This window comes from Brassica napus, chromosome C2 (assembly GCF_020379485.1).
Source record: "Brassica napus cultivar Da-Ae chromosome C2, Da-Ae, whole genome shotgun sequence".
Lineage (NCBI taxonomy): Eukaryota > Viridiplantae > Streptophyta > Magnoliopsida > Brassicales > Brassicaceae > Brassica > Brassica napus.
In genome coordinates this window covers 18,357,891-18,369,984 of record NC_063445.1, presented here as the reverse complement: position 1 = coordinate 18,369,984, position 12,094 = coordinate 18,357,891, and the positions used below count along the sequence as shown (strand labels likewise).

The window sequence follows — 12,094 nt, the reverse complement described above, 5'->3', positions numbered from 1 at the left end:
CAGCCTATGTGATTAATCGCTCTCCAAGCTGTACAATAGATCACAATGTACCAGAAGAGCTGTGGTTGAACATGAAACCAGGATACAAGCATATGAGGAAGTTTGGTTCAGTTTGCTTTGTGCATCATAATCAAGGGAAGCTGAAACCAAGAGCATTGAAAGGAATTTTCTTGGGATATCCTTGAGGAACAAAAGGCTACAAGGTGTGGTTGTTGGAAGCACAGAAAAGTGTGATCAGTAGAAATGTCGTGTTTCAAGAAGAGATGATGTACAAGGATCTGAAGTCTAAAGAGGAGAACATGAAAGGGAACCCTGAGACAGGAGAATCAAGTGGTTCAAGCAGAGTTGAGGTTAGTGTTGATGTTAGACCAGACAACGAAGTTGGACAACATCATTTAAATACAGAGAATTTTGTTGGAGGTGGAGCTGATATGGAGAGTTCTAGCGAATCTGATGAAGAGTTCATTGATGCAACAAAAGATCAAAATGATGAAAAAGATGAGCTTGCAGGTTATCAGTTAACCAGAGACAGAGCTAGACGAGTTACCGCACCACCAGCCAGATTCACAGATTACAGTATGGTAGCATTTGCACTTCTTGTATCAGAAGATGTGGAAATTGAAGAACCAAGATGCTACCATGAAGCTAAGCTGTCAAAGGATTGGTCTAAGTGGAATGGATCGATGGGTGAAGAAATGGATTCTCTGGCCAGAAATTTGACGTGGGATGTTGTTGATAGACCAAAGGGAAAGAAGGTTATCAGTTGCAGGTGGCTGTACAAGAAGAAGTCTGGTATTCCCGGAGTTTAACCTGAGAGGTATAAATCAAGATTGGTTGCTCGTGGGTGTACTCAGAAGGAGGGCATAGACTACCAAGAAGTCTTTGCACCGGTTGTTAAACATGTCTCCATAAGGATTTTGATGTCTGTAGTTGTTAATCAAGATTTGGAGCTTGAACAGATGGATGTAAAAACTGCATTTCTACATGGAACTCTTGATCAGGAGTTATACATGGAACAACCTGAGGGATTTGAGGTGAATCAAGGAAAGGATCAGGTCTGATTGCTAAAGAAATCTCTTTATGGCTTAAAAAAGTCACCAAGGCGTTGGAACAAGAGATTTCATCAGTTCATGAAGAAGCAAAACTTCTTGAGGAGTGAACACGATTCATGTGTTTATGTGAAGAGAGTTGAAAGCGGCTGGGTGTATCTCTTGTTGTATGTGGATCATATGCTTCTAGCTGCAAAAGGAATGGCAGAAATTGTTAAGCTCAAGGCAGTGCTGAGTTCAAAGTTTGAAATGAAGGATATGGGCGCAGCAAGTAGGATCTTGGGTATTGATATCAAGAGAGACAGAGAGAGGGGTGTTATGTATTTGTCTCAGGCAAACTACTTGTCCAAGGTGGTTCGGAGATTCAACATGCATGAGGCTAAGACAGTGAACACAACAATTGGAGGACATTTTAAGCTATCTGCAGTTAAGGACGTCTCAGAATGTATTGATACAGAGAAGTTTCCATACTCAAGTGCAGTGGGGAGTTTCATGTATTTTATGGTGGGAACAAGACCAGATTTGGCTTATGCTATTGGGTTGATCAGTAGGTTCATGAGCAAGCCTGGAGAGATACATTGGGATGCAGTGAAGTGGTTACTCAGATATGTTAAGGGTTCTTCTGATCTGAGCTTGGTGTTTACGAAGAGTAAAGAGTTCAGAGTACAAGGATATTGTGATTCAGACTTTGCTGGAGATTTGGACAAGAGTAGATCAACCAGTGGCTATGTGTTTACAATGGGCGGTAATGCTGTGAGTTGGAGATCATGTCTTCAGTCTGTTGTGGCACTATCAACCACTGAGGCTGAATACATGGCGTTATCTGAAGCTGTGAAAGAGGCGATTTGGATAAAAGGGTTGATCAGTGATATGAGGTTCAAACAAGAGAAGGCAACAGTTTGGTGTGATTCACAATCTGCTATATGTTTGTCTAAGAACAACACGTTTCATGAAAGGACAAAACATGTCGCAAGGAAGTATCATTTTATCAGAGACATCATTGAAGATGGTGAGGTTGAAGTGAGCAAGATACACACTTCCCGGAATCCAGCGGACATTCTGACCAAGACTGTCCCTGTTAACAAGTTTGTTGCAGCTTTAGAGCTTATAAAGCTGATCAACTGAGATGAAGAGTCATCACTGCCGGAGGTTAAGTCCTAAGTATGTGTAGTATATTGAGAAAGAGATGAAACTTGAATCAAGGTGGAGAATGTTGAAGCTCAAGCTTCATTGTGATTCAATTTCAGAAAGGTTTTGGTTTGAAGCTTATTTGAACTTTGAATTGAGAAGCTGATTAAGTTCGGTTCAGCTGAAGCTGGTTATTGCAGAGACTAAACCGGTGTTTGGTGAAGAAGTATAAGATGAGAAAGTGAAACTTCTGGTCGCGACAGAGAGTTCACTTTACGTAGGGTTTTACTATAAAGCTCTGCTTCAGGTCTTCTTTATGCAGTAAGTGAGAGAAGAGACATTTGAGAGCTTGTGAGAGTTGTTGCTCTGTTCTTGAACTGTAGAACTATCATCCCTTGATCAATATATTGCCTGGATTGAATCCGGCCCCAGACTAGACGTCATCACACCGATAAGTTGATACTGGGTTAACAAACTGTGTGTCTCTCTGTTTTGATTTTATTTCTTGCTTTAACACAAACACACGAGTGAGAGAGGTTGAGAGAGTTACCAAAACAAATCATTCTCCTCTGAGTTTTATAACACTCAAAACCTTGTGGGGGAGTAAGGTGTAACCGAGAAACAAAGAAAGTCCAGACCTGATTACTATAGGCACAGTCGGAAAACAAATGCTGACGGTTTTCATCATTCCCGGAAAATGTGTCTACATTTTAGTCTTGTAAAGCTGAAAGCTTTCGTACATAAACGATGATGCAATCGTCTGCAGCATACAAACCTCAAGACTATTCATCAGATCTATGACATGTAACGATCAATGATTCGTCACTTTTCATTTTTATACCAACCATTGACCGTATTTTGATATAAATAATCCTTATATCACGCCTATGTGAAAAGCTCAATAGGTTTATAAACTTGTCCCCATCTTGATGGTCGTTTTCCTTGTCTTAATACACATGCTAAAATCTAATAAGTGAATACAACAGAATCTAACAAAGTTAGGCAAAAATCTATGACTAAGGTTTTTACCAAAAAAAAAATCTATGACTAAGGACTCTAATCCAAAAAGCCTAGTAGACGAAAACTGAAAAGTCTAGCCCACAAGATCCTTTATTATAAGCCCTACGATCTTATGATGCTGCTCACAGCCTCACACATCCAAAAACTTATACTACTCCAGTACTCCCTTTGACATGTCGTTGTGGTAATCAATTGCTAAACCTTAATCAACAACAACATATTTTTATAAGTTTGTAACGAGGGAGTGTGCCGAGTCGTGGTGAGCGGTGGGAAAGAAAAGAACACATCATCGAACTTATTTGTTAGTAACTTCGTATTACTTTACTACACTCCCAACGGCTTTTGTAAAACTGTTTTCAACTTGTCGGCTTTACTTAACTTCGTTATTATTTTATTTACACACACTATTTGGATTTCAGATACCATTCTAGACAGATACAAGATCCATATTGTATCAATTTTAACTTTTAACAATATGTTTTTTTTTTTTTTGCCATCTAGTATTATTGCATTCATACGACAAAGGTTTCAAGTTTTTGTACAACACAGATTAACCAAAGGAGGTATATAAACATCAAAAAACATGAGAGCACCATCGAGGTGCACCAGTTGCAACGTAGGATTGAAATCTGAAGTCCTGAACTGCACTAGTAGCTATAAGGCGTGCTCCTCTGTTAGCTTCAAACGATTCACAGAGCACCCGCCATTCCAAAAAATTCCTTAGTAATAATCTGATTTCCATCACTTTGAACTTGAAGGAAGGCCATTCGCGAGGTCTGATGATGGCATTTACTAGCATTCTTCCTTCAAAAGCAAAGTGTACCTTTAAGTATCTGTGATTCTTCATGCTTTCAATAGCCCAAGCAACACTGACAAACTGGGCTTCACTTTTCGATTCCACTTCCCCAAAAGACCGTCTGCTATGGAGAAGAACTGTACCTGATGAGTCTCTCACTACCCAAGCCGCCCCTGCAATTTTCTTTTTCTTCTCCCATTTGAAACCAATATTGCACTTGAGGAAATCCACCGGAGGGCACTTCCAAGTGACTGGGGCTTGGATAGATGGATCCCTATGATCATCTGCCCTCCTTTCCAAATTATGAGCTACATACCATAAACGGGTTTCCTCTCGAGCTTTGTTTCCCAATTGCTCACTGTCGAACAATAAACCTTCAAATAGCAAATGATTCCTGTTTTTCCATAAATACCAAAGTATCCACGGGAAAACCTTCGTCATTTCACTCATTGTTTCATCAACTTGCAAGGAATTAAAAAGGAAGGCCATGTTCGCATAAATAGACGCAGCATCAAACCCACCCCGAGGCGAAGGAAACCCTGAAACTGCCCACACTTGTCTTGCCAATGTACAGGAGAACAAAACATGGTTAATAGACTCACCGTCCTCTCCACATGTTTGGCATACCGTGTCACATTTTATTCCTCGGGCACTAAGGCAATCAAAGACAGATAAAGCTCCAGAAAGAGCTTTCCATATGAAGACCTTAACCTTTGGAGGAGCCTTCAGATTCCATACCTGAGCCGTCAAGGGATGCAGAGACGGTTGAGCTTGCTGGAAGTGAAGAAGAGCCGAGTTGTTTCTCCAAAAAGCAAGGTCATATCCAGTTTTGACAGAGTAGATTCCATTCGGAGTATGCTTCCAAAAAGAGGAATCTGGCTCTGAGACCACCGGTTGATTGCGCATAAGAACTTTAATATCTGCAGGAACAAAGAGCTCATGCAAACGACTGCGGCTCCATCTTCTTGTTTGAGTGTTGATCAGTGAAGAGACTTGCAGGTTCGCGTCGAAAAAACTTTGTTTACTCAGAGGAGGCCTGCACAAACCATCCTTATCCTCCATCCAAGGATCAGACCAAACCTTTAGACTAGTTCCATTACCTACTGATATCTTCAGCCCTTGCATCAGTAGCTCTCTCCCATTAAGAATACTACGCCAAGCATATGAAGGTCTTCTTCCTAACTGCGCATTTAAGAAAGAAGAACCTTCAAAGTATTTACCTTTAAGCACTCTCGCCATCAGACAGTCATCAAAGTGTAAGATCCTCCACGCTTGTTTTGCCAAGAGAGCCTGGTTAAAAGACTCTAAATCTTTAAAACCCATACCCCCCAAAGCCTTTGGTAAGCACATTTTCTCCCAGCTCAACCAGTGGATTTTCCTTTTGTGCTGACTTTTAACAATATGTTTATTTCTCGTTAAGGTTTTTGACTATACGTTAAATGTTTCACATCAGAGAAAAGAGATACGATAAATAATTTAATAAGGTGACCTTGAGAACCGAGCAAAACACAGAGAGTTCGCGAGTCCATGGCACAAGACAAAAGGCACGTGACAATAGTGATACGTGGAAGGAGATGAGTCAGGTTTGGTGATTAACAGTTTTATGGGCGGGAAAGTGGGACCCAAAGAGAGTTGCAGGCGGCTATATAGCGGGAAAAAGAGAGCAGCGTATGTGGGGGACAGTGCTTGGAGTCACGCGCTACCGTTTGCGTGGCCCACTTACCTTCCTCCTTCTCCATGATTCTTTGGAGAATAGAATAGCAAAAGGGTCAAGTTTATTACTTATTAGAAATGAATTTTGCTATTTTATTGTTACTATTATTTAAATAAAAACAAATCATAAAAATACTCCAACTAAATTTTATTAAACTTTTTTATTCCCAAACTTTTTCGATACATAGTTTAATACCCTGACTAAATTTTTTTTTTTAATACACAAACTTTTTAATTTGTACTCTTTTTAATACACAAATTTTGTTTATTTTAAATAAAAATACTAATAAGTTTCAAACGAAATTTAAAAATCTCTAAAATCTAAGAAAAATATTAAAATTTTCCAATTGCTTTTTTAAGATTTAGCAAAGAAGGTAAATTAGTGAAAAAAATTTAAAAATTTATTTTTGAAGGAAAATAAATATTATTTTTTCTATTTCAGAAATAAAACTAAATTCAGTATTTAAAACTTTTATTACAAGATTTAAGGTTATACACAATTTAATTACTTTTATTTCTCAAACAGAAAATAAAATTAGAATATTCAGAGATTTGTTTTTGTAAATTTTATAGATTTTTTAAATTTCATTTGAAATATATAAGTATTTTTAATTAAAATGAACAGATTTTGGGTACTAAAATGTGCATATTTTTTAAAAATTGTATATTAAAATGAAGTATTAAAATGGATAACGAAAAAGTTTGGGTATTAAAAAACTTAACAAAATTTAGTTAGGGTATTTTTATCAAATTTTTCCTTAAAAAAATTAATTTTGTTCATCCATTTTCAAAGCATGAAACACTTTTAACAAAAGAGTCAAGTTTATTATTATTAGAAATGAACTTTGCTATTTGACTATTCTATTTTTACTAGTATTTTAATAAAAATTAAAATTTCATCCTCATTTTCAAAGCATTAAACACTTTCAGCAGAATTGTTACTATTTTAAAATTTTGAACAAAACAATTTTTTAAACATTTTTTTACAAAATCGGTTTAGGCGTTTGCATAAACATTAATTCTCTAAAAGATGTATAACCACCGTCTAGTGATTTTTTGAACATTATTATTTTAAATTCCAAAAATACAATTTATTTTCAAATGTGCATAAATGTCAGAAAACATTACTGGTATAAATAGAATCATTAGACGTAACTCTTGTAAAGTAGCTCAATAAAGTGTAATAAGACTGCTAAATATAAATCTTTGTTTCAAAAAAAAAAAAGACGGCTAAATATAAATCTTTGTTATAAATAAAAATATCGTTTATTAAAGCATAGATATAATAGATTTAATACTTTATAATATATAATAATAATAAATCAATGAAAATAAAAAAAGTGAGCGAGCCAAGACCTTAATTTTTTGTCCAAAAGTTTAAGATTTATCCCTACAAAATTCCTAATTTCAATGAACATAAAAATTGAGAATCTAACATTTATCTCCAAGACTCCAACATATTTTTTTTTTGGGGGGGGGGGGAATTGGCAAAATAGACTATAATAGAATATTATTGTCCATTTATACATTTGCATTAATTGATCAGTTTTGGACATAATTACCCTCATAATAACAAAAATAATTATTAAAAATTATATATATATATATATATATATATTAGAAAATATGAAAAATGACACCATTGAGAATATTTACAGCTTTTGATATACAAAAATTCAAGTCGAAAAATAATTTGGATATATTGATCTAAATTTGTTAGAATGTATATTATAATCCTTTTTACAAGGATAAAAATAGATGTTTTTAACTTATTTATACAATTTATTAATGTTATAATTCGTATGGTAAAGTCTTTTCTATGATCTATCCAAATATATAATATGTGTGCCTAATATATATGTAAGTTTTTAATTTAATGTACATAATCTAGATACATTAATGGGAAAATTTCATGTTTACCACTTTCATTGTACCATTTTTCATCTTTACCACCAATAAATAGACATTTTCAAAAATATATTTTTAATTAAGTGGCAAACGACTCTTATACCCTTGTTCTATATATATATAATAAATCACTATTTAAATAAAAATTAAAAAATATGTTTTTGAATTATACTTTTTCAAATTCGAACTTTTTTATAATTTTTTTTGTGATTTTTTTTTGTAAATTTTTTTTTCAAATTTTTTTTTTCAAATTGAAAATTATGTTTGATGTATTTGGTGTTAGGAGACAAGTTCCCAGAGATCAATCGGTTGGATTTCGGTCCACCGAATATCCCGGATCAACAAAAGAAAAGTTGAAATAATTTTTAATTTTTAATATCTATATAATAGAATGATAATTTGAAATTTATTTAATAATAAAAATAATTTGTCTCTTTACAATTGAAGAAGAATGAAGGAAAAATGTGTTTGATATTATACTTCAATTCTTATAGATGATGTAAATTTTGAAATGTCATGCTTTCTCTTATTGTTACCTCTACATGTGTTACCAACTGAAGCATTAGTCACGCAACTATATTTGTTTTTCATGTAGTACTAGGTGTTGTGCATGCATATGCAGACATAATTTTTTTACGAATATTTATTTTTTTAAATCAAATCAGTACAGTAATACAAATTTTTAGCCAAATTAACTTTTCAATTTACTATAAGCGTAATGATTCAATATTTGAGAGGATGCATACTAAAAAGAGAGGAATAGATTTGAGCATCAACAATTCATATACGTCTATTACAATTTAGTGATTTATGTTTCCAAAAGAATATAATTGTTTATTTATTTAATTTAATTTTTTTTTTAATGTAAAGTTTTATGATCTAATTGTGTTAATATGTTTGTTGAATTTTTTTATATTTGATTAATATATTAAGTGTATGTTCGAATAACCTGTAAAAACTATACTCATAAAAATATCAATAATAACATTTTCCATCATATATTAAATATTAATAGTAGCTAACTATTAATATATATATTAATTTTTATTTATATTTATATATATGTACATTTAATTTTAATACTTTAACTCCAAAATTTATATTTTTATATATTTGGTGAGAGTTTTGAAATCTGGTTAACTTAAAAAAAAATTATTCTAAATAAAACTAGTAAATTCAAATATTTCCAGTTCTTAGATATTTTAATTTCAAATAACTAATATTATCTATATAAAAATAATTTAAATATATTGATTATTTGAAATATAAATATAAATGTATAATTGTAGTTTCAAAATTAATATTTTGATTATCGTTGCAAAATTAATTTGATCCGTATATTCAAATATTTTTTAAAATTTAAGTCTATATGTTATTTAATTAAATTTCAGATCATATAATTTGGTTTTAATTTATTTATTCAACATACCAAAAATTTAACTAAACTTATTTGAAAATCAAAAGCATGAACTTTGCCAAATCTATAGTATTTGTTTCTTATTTTTTTTAGTAAATTAAAGAAATAAATTTACTTAAATTTAGATATAGAAGATTTCTTTAAAAATTCAGTACATATTGTTTAAATATAGATTTTTCGGTTATTGTTTAAATATAGATTTTTTACCAAAACTTGAAGATTTTTACCGATAAAATAGATTTTTATCTAAATTAAAAAAAAAAGTAAAATCTGAATTTTCCTTTTCGATGTTGTGGCAAGAGAGCGTGAGGACCACGTTCTGAGATTCTTTGCGGGCCATGATAGACGCATGACTCATGCTCCATTAATGTTAAAAATTGTCGATACTTCTAATATGTCTCCCCATAACAATACTATGCTAATATTCATTTTCTTTATAAAATTAACACAGTATAACGTAAAATAAAAGAGTCAAAAACTGTTATGGTTAGTTCTGTAAAAAACGGAAGGCACATTAACTATTTTAGTTGGTCAATGAATGTGAATAGGCTATAAATTAGTAAAGATTAACTTGCAGAATAATATTAAATTCCTAATTGGTTGTTACAGAAAAAACTGAATATTTCATTCCCATTTTTGTCGCTCTTTCGTTTTGACCATTACTAAAAAAAAAAAGGTGTATATCTATACTATACTAAAAGAAGAATAAACTCCACAGCTAAGGTGTCCACATCAGCAAATTAATTCGAGCCAATCAGATTCTAAATATATGCCATGTCAGCACGACCTTAATCTTCCTTGCAAATTTGTCGATCAAAATCCCAGAAACAGATCATTTGCTCACCCCGTTACAATCTCTACATCTCTTTTTCTCTCTTCTCCGAGCTTCTCCGTTGGGTGAACGACTACTGTTGAATTGATTTCTTCCTTTCGATTCGATTCTCTCTACCGATTACTAAGGTTCTCTCTCTCTCCATAGATCATCTCTCCTTTGTTTATCCGCGAACGTATCTCTCTATTCTGAGCAGTTAGATAGCCACCTTCTTTCTCTTCTCTTCTAATTTAGTCTTTTGATAGATCTGATTGAGATTTTTTGAGGGTTTCATCTTTCCAGCTTATGGGTTTCGATAAAGCCTCTTCCTTTACTTACGATCACCCATCTGCTATTGGTTCATCAATGGCTGTTGAGAAAGGTTGGTCGTGACTGAAGCTTGACTCCGGAGATGAAGAACTCGCCGTGAAAGCTTGGTCGCGGTAAAGCTCCGAGATGGTGAGGTTGAAGACGACTCGACAGAGACGAAGCTTTCACTGAGAAGAGCACGGCTTGACGAAGCGGGTAAGAAACATCGGGTTGGAGCGACGAAGCCTAACCGTTCGTTCCAGTTTCGAATCATCACAAGTGCTGGAGCGGGCAACGCACAGCGGGTTGATGAAGTGGCCGTACCATGAGCGTGCGCTGGAGCAGGTGGTGCTAGCGAGGAGAAGAAACCGCTCGGGACCTCAAACAAACTCGAAGCTGCACAGCAGCTTCTCAAAACAGGCTGATGAAACCGCTGTGGTCATTGCACTGCTCGGAGCAGCTTAGTGGAGCGAGGAGAAGAGGCCGCTCGCTTTGGTGATCGTTGTGGAATTTGCCAGGTTCATTCTTATCAAGGATAATGAGTAACAGGAGCAGCAGCAATCGTTTTGATTATTTAAAGTTGCAAGCTTTTTTCTAGATTTAGGACAAACTTTCAGTTATGAGTGCATCATGGGCAGATGTGGCTGACTCTGAGAAGGCTGCTTCCAGGGCAAAGCCTGCTTATGTTCCCACACATCTAAGGAACATGCAGTCTGAGCCTGTTGCTACTTTGCCACAAAATGATCGTCCGGGGTATGGTGGTCAACCGTCTAGATGGGCTCCTGGAGGTGGAGTTGGTGGAGGCGGTGGCTACAGGAATGATGTAGGGAGGACGAGTAAGTGGTGGTGGTGGCTGGAACAACAGAGGTGGAGGATGGGACCGTGAAGTTAATCCGTTTGGAGATGATGCTGATTTAGAACCTGCCGTTCAGGAGAATACTGGCATTAATTTTGATGCTTATGAAGATATTCCCATCGAGACCAGTTGAGGATACGTGCCTCCTCCTGTTAACACTTTTGCTGACATTGATTTTGGGGAGGCGTTGAATCTCAACATCAGGAGGTGTAAGTACGTGAGGACAACACCTGTACAGCGTCACGCCATTCCGATACTTCTTGCAGAGAGGGATTGATGGCATGTGCTTAGACAGGGTCTGTGAAGACTGCTGCCTTTTGCTTTCCGATAATTAGTGGAATCATGAGAGATCAGCACCTTCAGAGACCTCGTGGTTCACGGACCGTTTACCCTCTTGCAATTATCCTCTCACCAACAAGGGAGCTGGCATCTCAGGTAACATAGAGAATCTACTCATTCTCTCACATAATATAATTTCTTCAGACAAGACACATGTGTATTTTTTAAATATACAAAAATTTTGACGTTTTGCTTTTTTTTTTTTAAGATTCATGAAGCGAAAACATTCACATGCCAAACTGGTGTGAAGGTCATTGTTGCTTACGGAGGAACACCTATTAACCAGCAGGTAATTATCATGCACATGTAATTTTTCTTTCTTGGTTGTCCACCTTTGTCTTTGGATATTGTTTTATGTTTTATAGGGGTGTTGTCTATTTTAAGTTAATAGCAGCTTACGGCTTACTGGTTTGGGGTCTGCTAGCTCTATTCTTCCTTATATCAGTCTCATTTTTGAAATTATGTTTTGATTTTGAAGTCAGCAGTGCATGATTAATATTGTATCGTACATAACATCATGTTTAACGTGATCCTCATCCTCTTCACTCCCATTCAAAAATTTAAATATTTATTAAATCATTGTGTTATTGGTCATCAAAATTTACAGATTTAAGTATTCAAAATGATTACACATGCAGTGTGTGTGTATGTATATGAAATGAAGGTTAAATATGATTACCAAAATATTAATAGAAACTTTAACTATGTTTACATCTAAAATATACATTAGTATATAAATTAATGATAT

The 12,094-nt window shown here is 34.7% G+C and overlaps 1 long non-coding RNA gene across 2 annotated transcripts; it reads left to right on the top strand.

Moving 5' to 3' along the window:
* The first annotated feature begins 7,428 nt into the window (after window positions 1-7,428).
* On the top strand, window positions 7,429-11,891 carry LOC106444371. Of its 2 annotated transcripts, XR_001288229.3 has the most exons (3): window positions 7,507-9,991; window positions 10,146-11,442; window positions 11,555-11,891. It is a non-coding gene; the product is annotated as an uncharacterized LOC106444371 (long non-coding RNA). The 2 variants fall into 2 exon arrangements; XR_007319530.1 differs by having other exon boundaries at window positions 7,429-11,442.
* Window positions 11,892-12,094: the final 203 nt, after the last annotated feature.